The following is a 23540-nucleotide window of genomic DNA, read 5'->3' as shown; positions in this document are numbered from 1 at the left end:
CCCCCCCCCCCCCCCCCGTGATCCTGTATTTTTAAGTGACTAGAGCTCGTGCATCAAACACAGGCCATGGGGAAGAATGTCCGGGAGAGGGAACCAGCAGAGTGTGATCCTTTACAAGCTGGGCTTGGGACTTGGGTCCTGGGGCCCCAGGGGATCCAAGCACTGGGCTTCCTCCTCCAGCTCCTTATCCAAATGGGAGAGCTTGGTTTTCAAGGATTTTTTTCTCAAACTCAGGGAAGGTTGCATCTTTGTGGTCTAGAGCCTGGGGGAGGTATTCAGAGCCACTGAGAGAAGGGCTAGGGGTGTGGGTGCACAATGGGGCCTTTCTGAAAGCCACCATTGGAAGGGCTAGGGCGGAAGTGAGACCTCTTGAGCACCTTTTGCTCTTTTCATGCCAAAGGCAGCGTTTCTTGTTTTCCTTCTCACAATCACCTAGAATGGAAACTCCGAGGAGAAATACAGAATGTCTTCTTTACTAAAGAACCTCCAGCCTTGGGAACAATGCCTGGCACATGGTGGACCTTCCAAAACAATCTGTTGAATGTATGCGATCTTCCAAAAGCTCTGCAAGGTGTGTATTATCCTCTTATAGACGAGGAAGCTGATGCTCAGAGAAGTGGAATCACTCTCTCAAGCTCCCACGGTGTGTGAGAGCCAAGATTTGAATCCTTGCACTTCATAAGGTCATGCCCAATGCATCACGTAGCCAGCCTCATCCTTGTGCTATGTCATTTATAAAGTTACCCGATTTTGTCCTGGATTCACATCTCAGTCTCTATGGGGCTCCCCTACTTTTGCGTACATGTACCACTGAGAACCAAATGTCTTGATGCTATTCCTCAGGTACCCAGCCCATGACTTCCGGATATGCTTTAATTAGTCCTTCCACAAACAAACAAACAAACAAACAAACCTGATCAGTCCTTTGTACCCTTCATTCAGAGGTCACTCTAGCTATGTGGCTATGGGTAATAACCCCAGCTGGATGATGCATCAAGTGGAACTAGTCTACACTCCTAGATTACAGAATTAAGTACACGTATACTAAAATACAGTAAAACCTTGGCTTGTGAGCATAATTCCTTCTGGAAACATGCTTGTAATCCAAAGCATTTGTATATTAAAGCAAATTTCAAGAACCATTGGCTCAGTTGTGATCATATGACATTCGGTGTCACATACTACTCATAATGTAAGACATTGTTCATTTATCAAGTTAAAATTTGTTAGAACTGTTTGCTTGTCTTGCAGAGCACTCACAGAACAAATTACTCACAATCTAAGGTTTTGTAAACGTACATGCCTTATGTGTGCAGTTATGATAGATCTTTGGGTATCTGTAGAAAATGATTTCTTTCTCCTCTCTCCCCTCTCCCACTCCTTCTTGGTTTCTCCTTCTTCTGACCATTTCAGTATCTCTCTTTCCTTCTCAAATCCAAGCTAGTCAAAGGCATGTGCTGTCCATAATAGAAGGGATCTTATTCTCAAATCATCAGCGATGACTTAGTCCCTACTGTGTTTCAGGACTGTCATATTTGAACACTTTCCACCTATACCTGTTCACAATTCCTTTCCCCTGCCTACAAATATCCTTGAGCTTTGCTTTTATAAAGAAAGTCAAGTATTCTTTTTTCTCTTAAATAATCTTCCCTTCTTGTTTTATCTTCATATTTCTTCAATGAGTATTCTCTTGCTATTGCTTTTACACCCCCCTGAAACCCAGCTTCTGATCCCACTGCTTTCCTAGGTTTGTGCTCTCAAAGAATTGCTGGTGACTTTTTAAAACGTACACACACAGACACAGACACACACACAGACACACACACACGTACATGCACACATACACATTTATCTGTATGTTTGTTCTTTCCTCATTTTGAGATCTTTGTTCTGGTTGAATTTTCATTTCACTAGAGTACATCCCTAAGTTATTCCCTTTGAAAGAGTATATGGATGGTATACCTTGAGTCCTTGCATGTTAGAGCCCCTCTAAAATCAATGACATTGTGGTTGGGCAAGGGAATCCTGTGTAATATATATTTCTTTCAGCCTGAGAAAACTGTCCCAATGCCTTTCAGATTCCAGTGTTGCAGATGAGTGGTCTATTGCCAGTCTCCTTCACTGTTTTTGGTAAGTAGCCTGTAATTTCCCTTTCTCTGAATACTTTTCAGGTTTTTCTCTTTGCAGCTCAGACTTATCATCAGATTTTGTCGTTGTGTTTATTTTGTCATTAATCTTTCCAGGACTCAGAGAAACCCTTTGATCAGATGACTCAGGTCTTTCTTTAGTTCAGGAACATTTTCTTCTATTTTATCGTTAAAGTATCCCTTCTCTTCCAGTAACTCCTTTTTCTCTTTCCAAAGCTCCTATTATTTGTACATAACTCTCTTGGGTCTTTTCGTTCATGCCCTTTATATTTTGCTCACAAGTTCCTTTTCTTTTCATTTCTACTAAGTGCTCTGAGATAATCCAGTACCAGCTTCCTTCTGGGCATACCCAGAAGACTTTCTCCTTCTCCTTTGCTTCCCTGAATGATTTTCTCTCCTTTCCACTGAACTGTCTCATTTATAGGCTTCAGGAAGAGTATGCTTCATCTAATTTTTCAGCACCTTTATCTGCCTTTTTTGATGAATCCTTTTTTCTTTCCACCCCGTGAACCAGAGGTGTTTCCCAAGTTTATACTTTTCTCTTTATACTTCATTTCTTGGGCTTTCCACCTACTTTCTCATTTTCAGTGACTTCCTCTTTGCTGATGACTCTACCTTTATCCCATACCTTCTCCTAAGCTCAAGATCACACATATAATCTGTTTCATGGCCACTTAAACCCACAGGCACTCAACATGTGTTCAAAATTGATCTTGCCTTCCTACTACACATGACATTATGTTTCCTCCGATTTTGCCATCAGGTGGAAAGGTGATTGGAATATACCACATCTGAACATGTCTGGAGAGGAATAAGACTATTAGTTTGAGGACTCAGGGCTGCTCTGTTACACCATGGACCCTGCCCAGGCCAGCAGAAACAATACTAAGTGGGGAATGGGCTCCAGGACCAACCCTGCCACCTACTGATGTGAGGCCAGTTACTTGACCTTTCTGAGCTTCAGGTTCCCTTCTGAAAAATGAATAACATCATCTGTCTGCCTCCTTTACAGGGGAGGATCACATGACACACTGATCCCTAGAACTGATGCCCCTACTCAGTGTACATGATTAGCCATTTCAAGTACCCTATGGAAAGATGAACAATGTCCTCTGTTCTTTTTCAAGTTTGTGGAGTATGCAAAAAGGATGTCCAGTCCACATGGAGAACCCGTGGGTTTGTGAGGTATTCATTCATCCTACCGCAAACATTCACTGATCACCATGCTTGTGCTAGTTTTACCAGCCAAGGAGGACACCCAAAAACTAACATCTCTTCCCATGACCAGACTTTGAAAGGGGAAGTAGAGTATATTTCTTAGCGAGCTATTGCTTGAGGCGGTTCACCTTGGGAAGGGTAGTTGTTTGCTGGGAAGGATGGACTAGGGTGTCTGGAGAGAACTTTCAGTCCAGAGAGGATGGGGCAAAATCCTCCGGGGTATCTGGAAAGGCCACTGAGCATGCCAAATAAGATAAAGAAAGGGTCCTATACTAGAAAACAGAACTTGATTGCTAAAGACCTTTCCCATTCTTTCTGTCCCTGAGACAGTGCAGGGCCTTGGAAGAGATAAAAGTAAGACCACAAGGTCAAAATATGTTGCAGATGTGGTGTTGTTTTATTATTATTATTATTATTTTTTTGCAAAGAGCGGGGGCAGCGAGGAAGACATAGGCAGTCCTTGGAAATGTTTACAAAATGGTGAATCCCGGTGTGGGCCAGATGCAGGTGTAGAATGAGACATGGGGTATCCAGAAGGCAGATCAGAGGGTGGGTGCTGATCAGTCTGGGAGTGGGTTACCTATCATTCTAGAACAGGGTCAGCAAACTTTGTAAAGGGCCATGTGATAGGCTGAATAATGATCTCCCAAAGATATCCACATCCTAATCCCCAAAACTTGTAAAGAGTTTCTTATTGGAAAAAGCGTTTTTGCAGGTGTAATTAAATTAAGGATCTCGAGACAGAGAGATTATCCTGGGTGGGCTCTAAATGTCATCCCATGGATCCTTATTAGAGGAAGGCCAAGGGAGGACTAACACTCACACATGAGCACACGTGTGCATGTGTCAACCTCCTCCCGGAGGGCCACGTGAAGATAGAAACAGAGGTAGGGGAGATGAAACCACAAGCCAAAGAGTGTTGGTGACAACCAGAAACTGGAAGAGGCAAGGAAGGGATTCTCCCCTAGAGTCTCCAGAGAGAGTTCAGCCCTGTAGACACCTTGATTCCAGACCCTGATTTTGGGTTTCTGGCCTTCAGAAATATGAGAGAACAAACTCCTATTGTTTGAAGGTACCAGTTTGTGGTATTTTGTTGTGGGAGCTCTAGGAAATGAACACATCCATTATCTTAATAAATCTTCAAAGTAACCAGGAGGTAATAAAATCTGATCACTTACTATGTGCCAGAGAGTTTTCACTCAGTATTCACAACAACTCTGGGAGGCAGATACTGTTTTCTTCCCATTTTACACATGAGAAACCTGTAGCCCAGAGAAGAGATCTAACTCTCCTAAGGTCACACAGCTGGCACCTTGTTGAGGTGACCTTTGAACACAGGGGTCTGGCTCCAAGTTCCACCTTTTGGGCCACCTTGTGGGGTAGCTCTCTGCCCACAATGGTGCTCTTTCCATTAAGCCACACGGCCTTGGTTCCCCCCTTCCCTCTGTACTACCCTAAGTGGCCTCCTCTGGGGTCCCATGGGGATCAGATGAGACAGAGGACAAGAAAAGTGTTTGGTTAACTATAAAGTGCAGTCCTGGTGGAGGTATAAGAATTCAAAGCAGAAGCAAATCTGCTTACCTGGCTGGGCATGGTGAGGTTGCCCTGGTCACTGCTCTGAGGTACATGGGGGACCCCAGCAATAGAAGCCACCCCCTGCCCCCTGGAACATACACAGGGAAGTTTCTAGATCCATGGGCAGAAATGCCCATGAGTGACCTCACAGATGTCCCCCTAAAGCCCCCCATCATGCTGACTCTGCAGTTGATCATTGGACTTCAAGGCATCAGTTCTTCAACCCTGAGCCTGGCTGTGAGCTCATTAGCACCTCCTCTGACCTGCCTTCCCTGTACTTTTCAAATTCAGACTAACCCCTCCCAGAATCATACAATTTCTTTCACTGTAATGACTCCTTTAGTTCACAGAGAAGTAGATATTCAGTGACCTATCCGAGGCCACATAGCTAGTGTGTTCTGTCCAAAGTACCTGTGGATTTTGGTGCTCTCAGCTCCTCCTTCATTCCAGGCAGTTGGGAATTCTGTCTGGTGGGAAGAGTCCAAGAAGAGGGAAGCTGGCATCTGAGCACATTAGCTTACATTTCATGGTCCGGAGCCAGCCTGATCCTCCTTCTACCGATTATTATTATACACCAATACTATTGCTCCCAATGCCCTGGGGAGACCCCAACCTCAGTAAATTTGTTGGAGCCCAAGAGGCCAAGCCTGTCCTACCATTCAGTCATCCACACCCACATTTACCGAATTTGTTGAGCTCCTATGTGTCAGGGATTGTGCTAGCGCTTGAGATGTAAAGAACAAAAGACAGTCTCCACGCAAAGAAATTCACAAATTAATGGGAAGAGAGGCAAGTAAATAAATAACTGCAGCCATCCTGAAACTCACACATTAGCTTTTCATTTCTGCTATTTTCTTGTATTTCTGCTATTTTCTTGTAACAGTTTACTATTAATATTTACTTTGCATTTTCTTTGAATTGACTCATCTTTTTTTTTTTTTTTCTCATTATGTGCCAGCTCTGGGTTTATCTAAGCAATAATGTCCATGAATTTGTGGATTTAATTTGCTGGTTAAAATTTTTATGCTACATAATGTGCTGAAAGTTAACTGTTGGATAAAAAGTTCATGGGGATGCTGCCTAAAACCTGTGGGAAACAGTAAATTATTACAAAGGAGGGTGATACGTGCTATATTAGAGGTCTGCAGGCTGCCAGATCAAGAGGAAAATGCCTTTCTCCTATCAGGTCATGGCTAGTCAAGACACATTAGGGTTAACGGTTTGATAAGCAGCATCTCAAGGCAGGAAGTTTTATGGCAGGAAGCAGATAATTCCATGCTTTCACCCCAGAATCTCAGAAGTATTAACTTCTCAATGTTTCCGCTATCTGAGGGAGAGACAGGCCATTCTTGTCTCCAATTTTCTAGACCAGTTTTCTAGAGAGTACAAGCAAAGGGGATCTGTGATGTAAGACCACATTTTTTAACTTTCTGCTTCCATCAGACTCAATGACAAATGACATTCCTGTGGGAGAGATTCTCATGGGTTTACGCGGGGTGGAATGGAATCCCCAGGGCTTGCATTTAACTGCAGCCCCACCCAAGAGAAAAACAGGTCAAAAAAATGCAAAAGAGGATGATGCCATTATACAGATAATCTTGAGCATGCTTTAATTATTTCTTAAAAAGGAAATAATCAACAGACTCTGGGACTTTCATTATTAACAGCAAAAGCTTATTTGTAACACTCCCTTGCAAATAAATGGAATATACCAGTCTATTGGGGTGCTAATTTCCTTCCTTAATCTACTCTACAAATATTTACCGAGCACCTATTATGTGCCAAGCCTGTGTTAGACAGTGGGGTTATGGTAGTGGCACAAGACAGACACAGTCTCTGCCTCCATGTGGCCTGATGTTAGTCAAATAATCATCCAAATAAATGTACAATGTGATGCATACTACAAAAAAATTGATACATGGTACTGGTTTGTAACAGTGGATTCTGATTTAGTGCTGGAGGTCAGAGAAGGCTGCACAAGAGGAGGACAATAGTAGAGAACTAGGGATGTAAGGCAAGGAAGTACTAGTTGCTCTTCATTAAATTTCTTCCATGAGCTGGGTGCTGTCTTAGTTAATCTTCACAGCAACTCTCTTAAGTGGGTATTGTTATTCCCACTTGGTGAGAGAGGAAACCCTGGCACAGAGAAGCATAATGAGTTACCAAAGGGCACATAGCTGGCTAGTGGCAGAGCTGGGAACCAAACCCAGGTCTATGTGACCTTCACACTGTGCTTTCCTGCTCAAGACATTCTGCCTCTCCAGGAAATGCATTAAATAGGAAAAAATACTACCAGCTGTATTACCAGCCATAATTTTGCAGCTTAGAATTGTGGTGTCATCTCTATCAACTCCTTCAATCATCAGCACTGGCAATGGTCAGGCTGGGCAAGTACTGGTGGCTCCATTTTGCAATGGGAGAGCCAGGGCAGAGGAGTGAAACATGGCAGAGGGAGTCGGAACATAGAGCTCCCTCTTAAGGTAAGGCTGTGCAAACCTCTGTTCAGCTTTCAGCATTGCTGAGTCTGACACAGGAATGAAATGCCATGCCATGACCGAACTCCTAAAGCTTTCTGCCCTGAATTCTGTTTTCCCCTGCTTACCTGCCTGGGTGCAAATTAAACAGCTGCCAGCTCACTGGTATGGAACACTGCAACTGGTTTGTGCTTTGCTGAACTGGGCTGAAATTGCATGGGCTGCAGCTGGCCCAGGGTGGGGGTGGGGTGGGGGTGGGGGACAGGATGAGGAAGCAAATGAGATGGGAGTCACAAGAGTATGTCTTGAGGGATAAAAACTACAGATGACCAGAGCATTGCCGTGCAAGATGGACCTGTGCCTGAGTGGACAAGGACGCTACTGGCCTTTGAGAAGTGCACCATCGGCTGCTCTGGTTTCTGTTTCACAGCTCTGCAATCCTTGGCATCTTACACCTAAATGTTAGCTAAGAATCGCTGGCTGAGTCTCACCAGAAATCACCAGAAATTTCTGTCCTCATCCCCACCCTTGGAAACCTCACCACAAAGAGTTTTGTAATCCACCAAGAACCCTGCAAATGGGAGGAATTACACCTTGACCTCAAGTATTTACTGTTTTCATTACCGGCTAGGAGTCTGGGCGTTACAATTACATTAGCTGGACAGAATCCTGGCTCTCCAACTTACCAGCTGCATGACCTCGGAAAAGCTACTGAACTTTCTGTGCCTCAGTTTCTTTATCTTTCAAATGGAAGCAATAATATTAACGATAGGAGTGTTATTATAAGAATAAAATGCTATACTTAGCCGTACCTGGCCTAACAAACACTTGATAAGACCTAGCCGCTATTATTAGTTATTGCTTCTATTTCTTTTCTTTCTCCCTCCCCACCTCCTTTTTCTCTCTCTTACTCCCTCCTTCTATAAACTGTTTTTTGATTGTATAAGGCACTGAAACTACAAAGACCCGCAAGACTCAGTTGCTCATAGTCTTGTCTGGGGTCCTATAGCCAGAAAGTGGACTAGCTTGGAAGACTCAACTAGGGTCTTACTCTTTCCTCATGTCTCCTTTTCCTTCTTCTTACTCCCCTGGTAACTAGCATGATGCCTTTCCCAAGCACCTGCTCAATCAGTGCTTGAAGGTCCAACTAGGTCATGGTTAAGAGCATAAGTCTTACAGCAAGACTACAAGGACTGGAATCCTGGCTCTGCCGTGGATGGGCTGTGTGGCTTTGGGCAAATTACCTAACCTCTCTGGGTTTCAATTTCCCTACCTATCAAATGGGATTATGATAATGTGTTTACCCCACAGGGCTGGGTTGAGCTTTAAAGAATCAATAATAAAATCCTTCTATTAGTACCTGGCACATAGTAAGGGCTACTTAAGTGTTAGCTATCTTTATTGTTGTTGATGGGTCAAGGCGGGACCAAGGCACAATTCCTATTTAAGGGTTTCCCAACTCCTTTTCTCATGCATTTTCCTTTCTCCGGCAGATGCCTTGGGATTCTTGGGCAGAGATTTAAAGTTCTGAATAGATCTGCAGCAGAAAATGCTTCTCTCCCTCCTTTCCCCTTTCATTCTCTTGAAGAATAGCTTTCTTTTTTTAAATAGAACAATAAAGCAAAGAACTCCTTACCTCACAGAGAAGTTTTCTCTCTAGGAGTCCTCCCTTCCTATTTTCTCAAAGGTTGGGTTTTTCCCCCCCTTTACAAGTATTTCTGAAGGAAAATTCCAGAATAGGAAGGAAAACAAATGGGTTTTCAGGTCTTGTCATTCTAACACAAAAAACCTGGCTTCCCTTAGGCTACAGATCTGGGCCCTAAAGGCTGTTTAGGAGTTAGTCCTATTATCCAGGATCTCACTGGATTGTCCCAAGGATTCGTAGGACCAGAACTGTCTCCCATTATATAGGTAAGGGAGCTGAGGACTCAGTGAGGTGAGGAGCTTGGTCTCAGTTTCCAGCAGAGGCTGAGCCCCCAACACTTCTGTCCTGTGGCTCCCTTTTTATGCTAGCTGAGCTTCTCATAGTCACTAAGGCCTACCTCCTCCTTTGCTTCCTCCTGTGACCACAGTTTATATTTCCTGAATGCCTGGCCTGGGAGTTTATGGTGCAGTGTGGGATCCTGAAACAGGTCAGTGTGAGAAATAACAGACCTGCAGCCTCAGTTGAAGATGCAACAGGGAGTGGTGGGGACTGTGGTGTGCACATTTGCCTAGTTTAACCCGGACAGGTGCTCCTCTGTACCTGCTACTTATGCTGTGGGAATGTGGACTCAGAGCTTCTGGTGTTTCAGGAGAAGCTAGAAATCTGAAATTTTCTGAAAGTACGTGAATCACATTTAAAAAAAGAAGAAGAAAACAAAAGTGTTGAACTCATAGCGTTACTTGCTTTTTATCATCATAAGCCCCCAATCCACCACCTAATAGCTATTAACCTTTGGTACTAGTGTCTCTGGGGGAAAACTCAACCTCATCTTCTAAGGACTGTCCTTGCTGGGCATGAACTTTGGAGGCAAGCTGCTTGGGTTCAATTCCCAGCAATACTATTTATTCACTAACTGTGCCACCTTGACGTGTTGCTTGAACTACTTGTGCCTCAGTTGTTTTTTTTTTTTTAATCTTTAAAATGGGGATGATAATAGTATCTACCTTATAGGGTGTATGAGGGCTAAGGGAACCAATATATGAAAAATCCTCAGTTGTTTGTTAACCTTATTTCCTCTTTCTCAGGTTAAGTATTTCAAGTGCCTCAACTGTTCTCCATACTCCATGGTTTCTAGGGCTTTCAACATTCTGATCACTCTGTTTGGAGGGTGAGCCAATGTGGCTCCCATGATCCTGGTATTCCCATTCTTGCATAATCCCTCCCCACCCCCAAGTGTGGGCGGGGCCTACAAAAAGCTTTACGCCAACAGAATATGGCAAAGGTGACAGGATGTATGTTATTATGTCCATGTGACCACACTGTATAAGACTGCAAAGCCCATTTTCGGAGGAGATGCTTCCCTCCTGGCTTTGAAGAAGCGCCACACAGTAAGCTGCCTGTGGAGTCACATGGCAAGGACCTACAGGTGACTTCCAGCCCATAGCCAGAGAGAAACTGGGAACTGAATGTGAAAAACAATCACGGGAACAAAGAAGTGGATTCTTCCCCAGTGGAGTCCTGGATGAAACTGCAGCCCTTGCTAATGTCTTGACTGCAGCCTTGCAGAGGACCCAGCAAAGCCAAGCCTGGACTCCTGACCCACAGAATCCATGAGTGTTCTTTTAAGCAAGCCACTAAGTGTGGGATAATACTGTCGTACAGCAACAGACAACTAAAACGGTCAACTAGTCACAGCAATAGCTCTCCCACATTCACCCGACATTGGAAACTCTCTAATGAGAGAATGGCTTACTAGAAATAGGGTTCTGAAATAAAACAGCATATCACAGGGGGAATCATTGCACGCTGTATGAGGTGTGGTCCTGAGATAACATCACAGCTTTTCTAATTGGCTTAGGAGAACAAAGGAACCTGTTCATACAAGAGCAGGCCTTGAGCATGTACTGTGCAGACCCTGGGCTGAATGTCATGAGATAGAGGAGTCATGTCACCCTTCAAGGCAGACCTGCTCTCTGGCTCCAGGAATGACTACCAGGGGCAGGTGATACTTGCAGCTCATCTGTTTTCCTCCTAATTCTCTTCCCTCTTTGTGTAACTTTTCTCCTTTAAAGAGGAGTCAGAGGAACTAAGAAAACAACAAAACAAAAAACAAAACAAAACAATAACAGGTGGACTCACCTGTTACCACTGGAGGGGGATGCGAGGGACCAGACAGTGCTTCTCTGTGTTATGGAGGGTTAAGCCAAGACTCCACGGCTCATAAATAAAAAAGCCTGAGTTGAACTGTGCCTTCCAACATTAGTGCAGCACTCTTTCCTCAATTAAAACCTGCCATTTTTTCACTTGTGAGGAGTAAGAGGTTGACATCGTGGAGTTTTGGAGCTATATGCTGTCAGAGGGCTCCTCCTTACTTTCTCTTTGCTTTTGGGCAGATGAACTTACTTCTCTGAACCTCAGTCTCCTTACCTATTAAATGAGGCTAATGACACCTGCTTCACCAGGAGTTCAGGAAGGCCAAGGGGATAACATACAGAAAGTGCGTGGCTCCAAACAAGAGGTAGAGAAGGATATGCTCCTACTATTATGTTCTTATGGGAATATTTAGCTCTCATGCATCCCATCATGAATGTGATCATGAGAAAAACATCTACTGAGCAGTTAAATTGTGTCCGACATCTTCCCAGAAGGCGCTTTCTTAGATGAAAAATATCTAGCAGAAGTTTTACCCATCTGAGAAGTCTTCTCTGGTTACCTTGACCAAAGGAGTTCCCTGGATGCTCTCCACTCCCGGTAACTCGGTTTTATCCTCTTCGTTGCATTCACAACTGAAATGGTTCATCTATTTGTTTCTATGTCTACTGTCTGTCTCTGCCATGCAAATACAGGCTCTAAGGACAGGGACTGAATGCATCTGTCTTGTTTGCTGCTGTATCTCAGCACCCAGAACAGGGCAGACCCAGCATGGGTGCTCAGTAAATAAGGGGTGAATGAAATGACAGAACCTGTCTTGCTTTTTCCTGTGAGAATTGGCCTGAAGGAGAAGGAGAAAGCCAAGGAATCTAAACCACTTCAAAGAATAAAAAAAAAAAAAGAGAAAAAAAGAAAGCATTCTAGCAAAACACAGTCCTATTTACTTACTGTGTACTTTCCATGTTCCAAGTACAGTGCTGAGCCCTCAAAATAGGGTATTTCATTTAATTCTCACATTGGCCTTATGAGTTAGTAGCTCTTAGTGCCCCCAATTTATAGATGCAGAAACTGAGGTCCAGAGAAGTGAAATCTTCTGCATAAATGCATACAGTTAGTAACAGGTAGACTTGGAGTTTGGAATGCAAGCCCCAGGGGCTGAGCTGCTCCGTACTTCAAAAGCTGATAGTGACCTTGCCTTTAGGGAATGAATGCTGAAATATTTAGAGGTAAAAAGGCATCAAGTCTGCAGCTTACTCTTAAGTTGTGTGTGTGTGTGTGTGTGTGTGTGCGCGCGCGCGTAAGTGTAAGTGTGTGTGAGAGAGAGGGGAGGTAGAAGTGAAGTAGGAAAGTGGAAATGCAGTATATGTTAATGTATGAGGAATCTGGGTGAAAGGTATCTGGTAATTCTTTGAAGTATTCTTGCAACTTTTCTGTAAGTTGGAATTACATCAAAATAAAATGCCCTTTATTTTAAAAAAAATTTTTTGTTTTTTTTTTAATTTATTTTTGAGACAGAGAGAGGCAGATCACAAGTGGGGGAGGGGCAGAGAGAGAGGGAGACACAGAATCTGAAACAGGCTCCAAGCTCTGAGCTGTCCCAGCACAGAGCCTGACATGGGGCTTGAACCCACAAACCATGTGATCATGACCTGAGCTGAAGCCAGACGCTTAACCGACTGAGCTACCCAGTCGACCCAGTAAAATGCCCTTTAAAACGCCAATGGTGGGCCGGGGTGCCTGGGTGCCTCAGTTGGTTAGGCGTCCAGCTTCGGCTCAGGTCGTGATCTCATGGTTCAGAGTTCAAACCCCGCATTGGGCTCTGTGCGGACAGCTCAGAGCCTGGAGCCTGCTTCGGATTCTGGGTCTCCCTCTCTCTCTAACTTCCTCTGTTTGTATTCTGTTTCTCTCTCATTCTCAAAAATAAAAAAATAAACATTGAAAAATATTTTAAAGTCAATAGTGGGGGTGCCTCGGTGGCTCAGTCAGGTAAGCGTCTGATTCTTGATTTTGGCTCAGGTCATGATCTCACAGTTCATGAGATCAATTCCCACATCTGGCTCTGTGCTGAGCATGGAGTCTGCTAGGGATTCTCTCTCTCTCTCTCTCTCTCTCTCTGCCCGACCCCTACTCTCTCTCTCTCTCTCTCCCTCAAAATAAATAAACTTAAAAAAGAAAAAGCCAATGGTGGGAAGAAGATGCAATTTGTGCCATGATGAGGAAGGTACAGGCCCTGCTCAGTGAGAATGAAGTCAGAGTGGGGGTTATGTTGGGGCAGACTCTGGGACCTAAAAGGCCTGGCAGCGCACACAGTCAGGATTTCACAGGGAGGCAATGCTTGAACAGTGACAGCAGTGGTGATGACACCCTCATTTAACCCTGCCTGCCCATCTTCTAATACTCCCAAAAGCTTTAAAAGCCAACTTCTCCATCCAGCTGCTTCCTCCTGAAGTTACCTCCAGGCTGGATCATGCCCATGGTCAGGGAGAGCATCCTTCCCCCAAGGTATGGCTTCCACTCTAGGGATCCATGCAACATACCAGCCTCCCCATCCCAGGACAGGAGAGGGACATTTGAGTGCTGGGGCTTAACACACTTTCATATAATTGTCCCCCGGGAAAGCAGAAGGAGAAATTCTCTGCACATTCCAAAAAAGCACCCAGAGAGGGTAATTAACTCAGCCAAGTTCACACAGGTGGCAGAACTTAGATTAGAAGAAGACCAGAGTTGTGTGTTTCCATCAAGTACTTACATTCTCATTTCTTGGTGCCACCTTCATTATACTATAAAAGGGCTAATGGTTAGCCTTGAGTCTTGGTTCCTTCTCTTGAAATATACCATCTTTCCACTATTTTCTAAAGTAGTTGTCCAGTGGGGAAGGTTGTGCATACTTATCCTAAAACATGGATTTTGGAGTTAGACAGAACTTGGTGACATCAATTCCTATGGGATAACCTTGGGCAAGTGACTTAACCTCCCTGGACTTCAATTTTTGCATCTGGAAGATGAGGACAATGATGTCTAGCTTTCTGGGTTGTTGTAAAGATCTATTATCCTGACGGATATTTATTAAACATGGATCTAGGTGTTACAGATACAACAGTGAACAAGATAGATGAGGGTCCTGTCCTCAAGAACCTTCCATTCCAGTTGAAAATGCAGTAAATACACATGTAAACAAACAAGGTTTTTCCAGATAGTGATAAGTACTGAAAAAAAAAATCTGAAAAAATTTTGACGATGGAGCCAGGAGTGACTGGGGATGGCTGTGCTACTGAGGCTGTGGCAGACATCTCTGAGAAGGTGACAAACATTTAAGCTGGAAGATGAGTAAGAAGAAACTGGTGTTGGCAAGACGTGGGGAAAGTCTAGGGAGGAGGCTGGGCGGCCCTGGAGCAGGGAGTGAGCTTGGCTTGGTGACAGCATGTTCCCAGCGTGATGGGAACATGGGAAGCTTGAGGGAGAGCAGGGGATATGAGGGCAGTGATGGCAGGGACGTAGCACACCAGGTATGCAAGGGTGAGGCATTTGAATTCATTTAAAATGCACTAGGGACCCAAAGAGTTCTAAGCGGAAGAGTGACATGATCTGATTTTGTGTGTGTGAAGGCAGATAACATATGCAATGTTGTTAGTGCAGGACCCGGTACAGCGTAGATATTTAATAAAGGATAGCTTTATCATTGTTTATCATTCCTAGGCATCACCACTAATCCTTATAGACTTCTAGAAGGTGGGTGGCCTGTGCATATCTTCATTCTAGAGGCGGTGCACCTGGATGCACCTGCTAAGGAGAGGTGGGGGAATAGTGGGAGCTACTCCTAAGTGCTTGACTTCCTCCCTCCTTCCTGCCACTTCTTCAACCCAAGGCAGATGCCAGCCACCTCTGCCAGGCCAAGGGGCAGCCAGGGTAGGATCGCTGGGCTCCCCTCCATCTGGCTCTAGCTCCAGACCTCCAAGCCGCCTTCACGTTGCTGTAAAAATGCAAAGCATTCCAGCCATTTTAATTACTGGGCGTTGCATAAGCCAGCAACCGGTTCATACAAAGGAACAACAGACAAAAAATGATTTTTCAACATGCCTTCAGCCTCTCCCCTCCTTTCCCCCTGAAATTGCCTCCAATCACTGGCTCCCAGGCCTTGAAAAGCACTCCAGGTATGTGCAATCTCTTTCAGAGTTTGTTGATGTGACATCAAGATCTTTTTTTTTTTTTTCTCCTACATACTTGAGGCAGAGGCAGTTCCAGCTACCTTCAAGTGCTTTGTAAAGTTACTGGTCATATCCTACTTGACACACTGAAACTGTCATAGGGGCTTCATATCACACACACTGAGTACTTCACTATAAAACAGAGTTCAGTGTGTGGTGGGTCTGCCTGTGCACCAAGTTAGGGGGCTTTTAGTTTTTGAAATTCTAAAATGATCTCATTTATAAGGTACTCCCAAGGCATGAACTCCAAACAGAATATTCCACTAATGCTTGGATGTGGAGAAGAACATCTTAAAAGTTTGTAATGTGATTAGAGAAGCTTCCAAGTTTCCTAATTCTGACTTTTTTTGTTTATTTTTTATTTATTAAATTAAAAAAATGTTTATTCACTTCTGAGAGAGAGACAGAGAGAGAGCATGTGTAGGGGAGGGGTAGAGTGTGGGAGACACAGAATCTGAAGCAGACTCCAGGCTCTGACCTATCAGCACAGAGCCTGACATGGGGCTTGAACTCACGAACTGTGAAATCATGACCTGAGCTGAAGTTGGATGCTTAACCAACTGAGCCACCCAGGCACTTCCCTAATTTTGACTTTTAGTGACCTTTTTTGACACTACTGAATTCTTTCTTTCCTAACAGTTTATTGAGGACCTACTGTCCACAGCCATACCACCCTGAACGCACCTGATCTTGTCTGATCTTGGAAGCTAGGCAGGGTCTGGCCTGGTTAGCACTTGGATGGGATGACCTACTGAGTGTCAGGCATTGTGGTAAGTGCTCAGAAGAGAAAACTCAATTAGCCTCAGTCATTAGCTTACTTTCTAAAGAGGAAAAATGCTACAGAAACAAGCAACCTAACGTAGTGTGGTAACTATCAAGTCAGAGCTCACCCATCTTGGGTATAAGGAAAAGCTATGTGTAGGAGATGATGCCTCATAATAATATTGTCTTAATATAAATACTGACAGTGGCCATTGATGCATTGATGGTTGACTCTGAGCCAGGCATTTCGCTTAATCCTTTTCATGACAGCTCTTGTGAGATAGGTACTAACACTGTCATTACTATATTAGATAAGAACATTGAGGCATGGGAAGATCACTTGTCCAAGATCTCAGATGAGAAATGGCAGTGGCATGTGGGTGGGTATTTACCACCTGGCTGTCCAGGAGAAGAAGCCTGATTGATGCCATCTAATGACTGTTGTGGTATAAACACTCACATCATGGCTAGCGTTAAGTTACTAGAGTGCAGAGTTGGGAAGAATGAGTAGCAGCACACCATGGCACAACACCCCCACCCACCTCCCCCCGCACAGACACAGTAGCTGGAAATAGCCTCAAGACCACAGGTGAGAATATAATGTAATGAAGTCATTAGGAAGTGATGAGTTTTCAGTATTCATTACCACGTTATTAATATAATTTGTTTGATTATACGCTGAAATAATTAAATTTTTAATAATGGCTGTGTTTAATAACCGACCTGAAAAATTCTAGAAAATCTAACACCCAGGTGCTCATAGGCCAGTGTGAGCTGGCTCCAACAGGCCAGTGTCAGAAGCCTGCTCTTCACCCCTCTGGATGAAGAGGTAGCCAGGTGAGAGGAAGAAAGGCTCTCCAGGGCAAGGAAACAGCATCAACAAGTCCTAAGACATGGATATGAGAACAGAGCAACAGTACCATTTAGTGTTTACAAAATGTTTCTGACCATCCATCAGAATACAGACAGGTGGTGGGAAGCACAGAATCAGACACTGAACTTTGGATTCTGGTTTCACCACTTACTAACTGTATGGTCTTGGACAAGTTACTGAACTCTCTGTGCCTCAGCTTTCCTTTCTGTAAAATGGGCATGGTAATAGCAGCCTCTATGTTGTACAGTTGGCACAATTAAATAGCTTTATGTCCGTAAAGTACATAGAACAGGGCCTGGCACATAAGAAGTGCTCAGTCAGTGTTAGTTATTACTTAATCCTTGAAAATATCTCTGCAAATTAGATGTTTGTCTTCCCTTTTTAGAGAATAAATATAAGCTAGAGAGAAACTTAGTAGATGGACAAGATGGGACTTGAACAAGGGGTCTGATTCACGAGCTTCAGTGCTCTTCCTGAGGGCTGGAAATCACACTGAACCCACTGAATACTATATACTCCAGGAGAGCCTGTGAGGTGCTGGCTGCTCTTACTAAGTGTCTCCTCCGATAGGGGCCACATCTGATTCATATTCTCACATTCCTAGATCTGAGGGCACAAGGCATTCTGGGAAAGAAGACCTACTGGTGACAGGCACTGGCACGTGCCCTTTGCATCCTTGTTATTTTCTTCAAGCTCACCTTCTCTGGGATGAGGCAGGCTGGCAGGGTGGATGAGAGCATGGGCTCTTGGGCTAGATGGCTCTGGCATCGAATCCCAGCACTACAGAACCCTGACCATGTCATCTTGAGTGTTGCATAAGCTCTCTGCATATTTGTTTCCACAGCTGAAGAAAACAGGGATGGTGAGGATAATTCCATGTACCTCACAGTTTCTGGATGAATTAATATATGCAACCTGCTTAAGATAAAATCTGGCACCCAGTAGCTATAAGAATTAATGATTATTATCAATTTTTTGTTTTCTTTTCCTCTTCTTTTACCTCATCCTTTCTTTGGGGATTACTTACATGGTCAAAGGGGATAAGGGAATATGCTCATCCTTAATCAATACAGATCATTAGACTATAGGCTGCTTGAAGGCAGAGGCCTCATTCACCTCTACACCTATAGGGCCACACTCTGGTACATATAGTTTCTCATGAATTTATTATGAATTTATTATGTGCAGGCACCTCAGTGCCAAATGCCTCACTCACCATGATCCTGATGAAAATCCAATGAAGTATGAACCTCTCCTCCATTTTACCACTAGATATCTGAGGCTCATAAGAAACTTGTTCAAGAGCACAATGAGAAAGTGACGGATTAAAACCCAGTTTTAACTGATGTCACAGGCATTGGTCCTTGACCCCTTTGTCAGTCTCCTTCCAAAATACTCCACTTGGAAGTTTCGAGAGATCATAAGATCCAACCCCTTGTTTTTACATTTGAAGAAAAGGGGTTCACTGGTTTACTCATGGTCACCCAGATATTTTGTGTTGCAGAACTAGAAGAAAAACCTGGCAAATTGACTCAATCTCATGCTTGAAATTTCAAGAGGAAATGAAGCCATATTCAATAGCTATTAAACATGTACTGATCAGTATTCTATCAGCTTGCTTCTTGATTCTGGGCCCTTTCTTTGTAATACAAATGTAACGCTCCTGTGGCATCCATCCAAATTTTGAGTAAGAAAGGACACACCTACGCTCCTGCAAATTGCCTGCTCTCAAATTGCCTGCCTTCTCTCCACTGCTAACCAGGGGAAATAAGGGATACATCTCACCTGCCTGGTGATAAAGCTCCCTCTCTGGTCCTTGGTGGGAGGTCCTGTGACTCCTTCTGCTTGTTTCCAACAATGATCAAGACCTCTGAGCTCTCAAAGAGAACCCAAATGACAAAGAGGAAATCACTAGCACTTCCAATATCGTGATGCCCCTAAGGGTATAGTGACTTTCAGTCTCCAGAAATACTATTGGTTTCTAAAGAGACGCCTGGGTCTGAATCACAGCTCTGCTTCTTCCTTGCTTGATAGAAATTGGATGTGCAATTTAACTTCTCTGAGTCTCAGATTTCTTTTCTTTTACCTTTTGATCCCTCTCACCCATTTTCCCATCCCCCAATATCTATGTCCCATTACCTGTATCTATGAGCTATTTTTTGTTGTTGTTGTTGTTTTTAAATTCCACATATAAGAGAGATGATATGGTTAGGTGTCTTTATCTGACTTGTTTCACTCAGCATAATACCCTCAGGGTCCTTTCGTGTAGTCACAAATGGCAAGATTTCTTTCTTGTTTATGGCTGAATAATATTCCATTGTATATCCACACCACAATTAATTTACCCATTCATCCATCATTACACACTCAGGTTGGTTACACATCTTGGCTTTTGTAAATAATGTGGCAATGTACCTAGGAGTGCATTTTTTTTTAGTTAATGTTTCTGCCTCAGTTGTCTTAACTATAAGACAGACATAAAATAAAATAATACTTATTATTAAGGGTTTTGAGGATTGAAGAAAATACTTCATTGTACGCAGTTGGTACTCAACTAATGTAAGCCCCTTTCCCTTTTTCATGTCTTAGAAACCTTTTTCAGCTTACCACTCTGGTGCATGTTGCAGGGCAGGGAAATAATTATTTACACTAAATTAGAGAACCTGGATTTATGGAAGGATGATGCAGTACTAAAGGGTCTGATTTCTTGTCTCGTCTTTGCCAATAATCCCATGTGACAATGTAGAAGCCCATCTCTTTGGGCGTTTTTCTATATCTGCAAAATGAGAGGGCTGGATTTGGTGACCTACAGTTCTCTCCTGGCACACTCGATCCTCCTGTTGTAGTCTGTACAAGCAACTATTGTTTTCATGTCTTTCTCTCCCACTAGACTGGGAACTCCTTGAGGGCAGGTCTGTGCCTTCTTCACTGTCAGATCTCTAGTGCCTACCATGTAGTAGTGGACACTTAGTCAGTATCTGGGGGAATATCTGAAGGAAGCAGGGATGGAAGGGGCGAATCTTGTCCCTTTCTTCCAAAGAACTGATAATCACACTGTGACAAACAAGTTGTGAGGCAAGTAGAGACTGTTGGTGGAGCAATGATAATGAAGAGTCTACCCACAACCTGGAAAGAAGGCTATCTGCCTCCTGAGCTCTGAAGCCATAAGTTCACACACCATGCAAGTGCTTGGCTCTCTGTGGTAGCGAATCAACACACAGTAAGAGGAGCATTCAAAATCTAGAATCCAAATTAGTTGACCTGAAGGTACTCATTGGTGGTAGCTGTAATCTAAAACACAGAAACAAAATGGATTATAATATTACCAGTGCAGAGAAAAGTCTGGGTGAAAGAAGAGAAGCGTGGCAAGTCTGGAGCAGAGAAATGGGAAGACCAAATAGTCGAAAGTTGGCAGTGTGTGTCTTGACATTGCCACCTTCTAGTGAGAGGGGCTCTTGCTAGTGGGTGTGAGCACCATTACTCCTTTAGAAAAGCCTTTGCCTCAGTGAGGAAAACTCTACAGCATTTCAGTTGAAAGACCTTACTTATGATGACCTCAATCCCTGTGTTCTGACTCCATACACACCAAAGCAACATTCTGATGAGAAACTAGCCTCACACAAAGCCCTCCATGATTGTAAGGAGGAAAATATGGGGGTCACATTGGTAAAAATGTGCTAACCTATGTCACAATTAAATATTTCACTGAAAGCAAGGATGATGGAATTGTAACTGGCTTGCTGGTCTCTTCTGAATCATATTATCCCTGGGATTGAACAAGAGTGGACACTGAATCTAACTGAGTTTCTGGGTTTAAGAAGCTCATTTCAGAATGTCTGTAATGGTAAATTTGTAAAGTATTCTGATTACATCCCTCTTTGTTTTCCTGCCATTCGATGGTTAGTTTCTTCTTTCAATATTTGCTAAGTACTTACGATGTGCAGATTGTAGATTCTCTGCTAGCGTTTTGAGAGAAAGACATATTATCCACTAGGGGCAACAGAGTGTGGGAAGCACTGGGTAGAAATTTGGGAAAGGAATGAGGGAGGAGGGGCCAAGGAGAGGTGATCAATTCTGTTGAGGAAGAGAGACTCAGGAAAATATCCATAAGGTGGTGACTCTAGCTGAATCCTGAAAGATTAAGAGAATCCTTACAGAAGCGATGGAGAAGGATGGAGGAAAACATTGGTGGGAGGTGGATTCCAGGCAGAGTATAGTGTGAATAAGCCTCAGAGGCAGGAAGCTGATAGTTGGAACTTCATGTTGGGTTGGAAGATGGGAATGAGGGTATAGGTTTGGAGAGATAAGCTAGCAAGGTCTGCTGTTGCAATCACATTGGGTTCTACAGGAATGGCTCTCCACTCTGGGGCCCTGGGAAGAGCCAGATCAAACCAGAGGGCCTTGTATGCCTTTCTTTGGAGTTTAAGCTACGGAGACAAATAACCATTTTAAGCAAAGGACATCATGATTTCAGATTTATATTAGAAAAACCTCACATGAGCAGTAAGGCATAAGTTGCATTTGACTTCTAGACTCTAAAGAGGGTGACCAATTATGTGACTATTGAAGCTGTCAGGAAAGAATCTCCATGGGCCTGATCCAAGGCTGAAATGGTGGGCATGGGGAGAAAGAGAGGGGAAGAAGAGACACGTGGAGTGAGAATCTACAAGACTTGGTGAAAGGTGGTGCCCTTGGCAGGGATGGGTAACACTACAGCAGGGGAAAGACAATGGAGTCTGAGGAGGTGATGGGGCCTCCAGGTGAAATTATCCAAGGGAGAAGCTGTATATAGACTGGAACTCAGAGGGATATTGCAGCTTGGGTTCCCACTCCTATGCACACAGCAGAGCCATAGCTAGAACCAGGGGAGAGAATTAGCCAGGGAGAGTGTGGTGGCTATAAGGGAAGGGAAGGCAGCCAGGGGCAGAAAATTGGGAAACACCTGCATTTTAGTGACAAGAAGAGTCCAAAGGGTCTGCCAAGAAGACTGAGAAGGTACAGTTGGAGAGGTGGAAATCGAAAACCCAGAGGGACTGGAGTCTCAGCAGCCAAGTTTGAAGAAGGATGTGGTCAATGGCGTCAAATGCTCTTTGGATCGTCCCCGTCACACAGGATGGGTCATTTTCAGTTCCAGCAGAGTCTGGGGAGGAGAGCTCAAGTGCGTTTCCAGAAACAGAATCTCCAGCCGTCCATACATCTACTCCATCCCCTCCCAAGCCACGAGAGCGCCCGGCAGAGACACTCACATGCGTCTCTCTGTGAAGCTGCACATGCAACCTTCAAAGAAACCACAAAGGGGCTACTCATTTTTAAAGGAAAAACACATGAACTCCACTGGCATAAGGAAGACATTAAGACAGGGTCGAGGAGGAGAAGGTCTCCCTCCACTTAGTATTACCTTTCACAAAAATAATTGACTGAGTGAGCACATAGTTGTTTCAAAAAAACAAAAAATAAAAAATAATTTTTAAAAGCAAGAGCTAGAATATTAACTCTGTTTCCCAGCTCTCATCACCAGAAAACACGGGGCACAAAATGTGTCCACAGCACACATGTGTTTTCTGGCTTTAAAATCCCTGGGAGTAACTGGGGGTGGAAAGAAATGTGAAAAGCCCAGGATTCAGGTGAATGTAGCCAGAGACTCTTACTGAGGGAGTCTTCACTCCATGGCAGACTAGTGGGGAGCTGGGGTAAGAGGTGCTCTGCAATTTTACTGCCATGAAATCGGCTCCAGATGGAAATGAGGAGAGGTGTTTACTCCCTGCCGGTGCCAGACACAGAGAACCAGAAGTGCTTACCATCTCAGGTTCATAATTCCCAGTGCTGGGCAGCAACCCCACTGAGGGTCTGGCCAGGGCTCATGGTGATGGGTGGACCAGGGCTGTCTGTTGCTTGGAAAAGGCTATTTTGAATGTAATGACTTTCAGATGAGGTCTGTGGGTTTGGGGGAAGGCACTGTGGCCAGGGTCTAGAGGGGAAAGGGAAGGGAAGAAAAGAGGTGTTTCCCTATGAGGCAACAGAATCGACACATGTCTTGTCAGCACCTTCTCCAGGTTTCATTTCCAGAGGCTAGCTTTGTCCTGAAAGAGTGGGATTGTGGCATTGTCTGCTGTGTTCTGAGATCTCCCTGATCTCTCCAAGCCCATGATTCACAAGTATGTAGCTTCCTGAGAGCACATCTCCCTTGGGTTGTGGCCAGCTCGGGGGTGGAGGACCCAGGCAGCTGCGGACCCAGAAGGGATGCTGACTGACAGCGCTGTGGCCATAGCAGACGGGAGGGGTTAGCTTCACCCACTCAAAGTGGGTGACTCGTGTGGAACTGCCTCTCCCGCCTTCTCAGCAAGACTGGCAGACTGTGGGTGTAGGGAATGTGTGTTCTCTGGCTTACAGCGCCCCCTGGCACTGGCCAGAGGGATAGGGCTTTGTGAGCTCTCCAAGGAGCCTATCCAAGGAGCTCCTATCCAAGGAGCTCCAAGGAGCCTATCTGAA

The 23540-nt window shown here is 44.2% G+C and overlaps 1 protein-coding gene and 1 long non-coding RNA gene across 3 annotated transcripts in view; one reads left to right on the top strand and one right to left on the bottom strand.

Moving 5' to 3' along the window:
- The window catches only part of LOC120230726, a 6994-nt gene extending 2642 nt beyond the window's left edge, over positions 1 to 4352 (top strand). Inside the window, exons 2-4 of the long non-coding RNA XR_005528144.1 lie at positions 437 to 571; positions 2079 to 2130; positions 2911 to 4352. This is a non-coding gene — a long non-coding RNA (uncharacterized LOC120230726). The remainder of the gene's footprint in view (positions 1 to 436; positions 572 to 2078; positions 2131 to 2910) is intronic.
- The window catches only part of SYN3 (synapsin III), a 432592-nt gene that overhangs the window by 219538 nt on the left and 189514 nt on the right, over positions 1 to 23540 (bottom strand). The window lies entirely within an intron of this gene.

Source organism: Hyaena hyaena, unplaced genomic scaffold (assembly GCF_003009895.1).
Source record: "Hyaena hyaena isolate Hyena2069 unplaced genomic scaffold, ASM300989v1 scaffold_46, whole genome shotgun sequence".
Lineage (NCBI taxonomy): Eukaryota > Metazoa > Chordata > Mammalia > Carnivora > Hyaenidae > Hyaena > Hyaena hyaena.
Note: the sequence above shows the minus strand (reverse complement) of the source record. Positions and strands in the feature narration are given on the sequence as shown.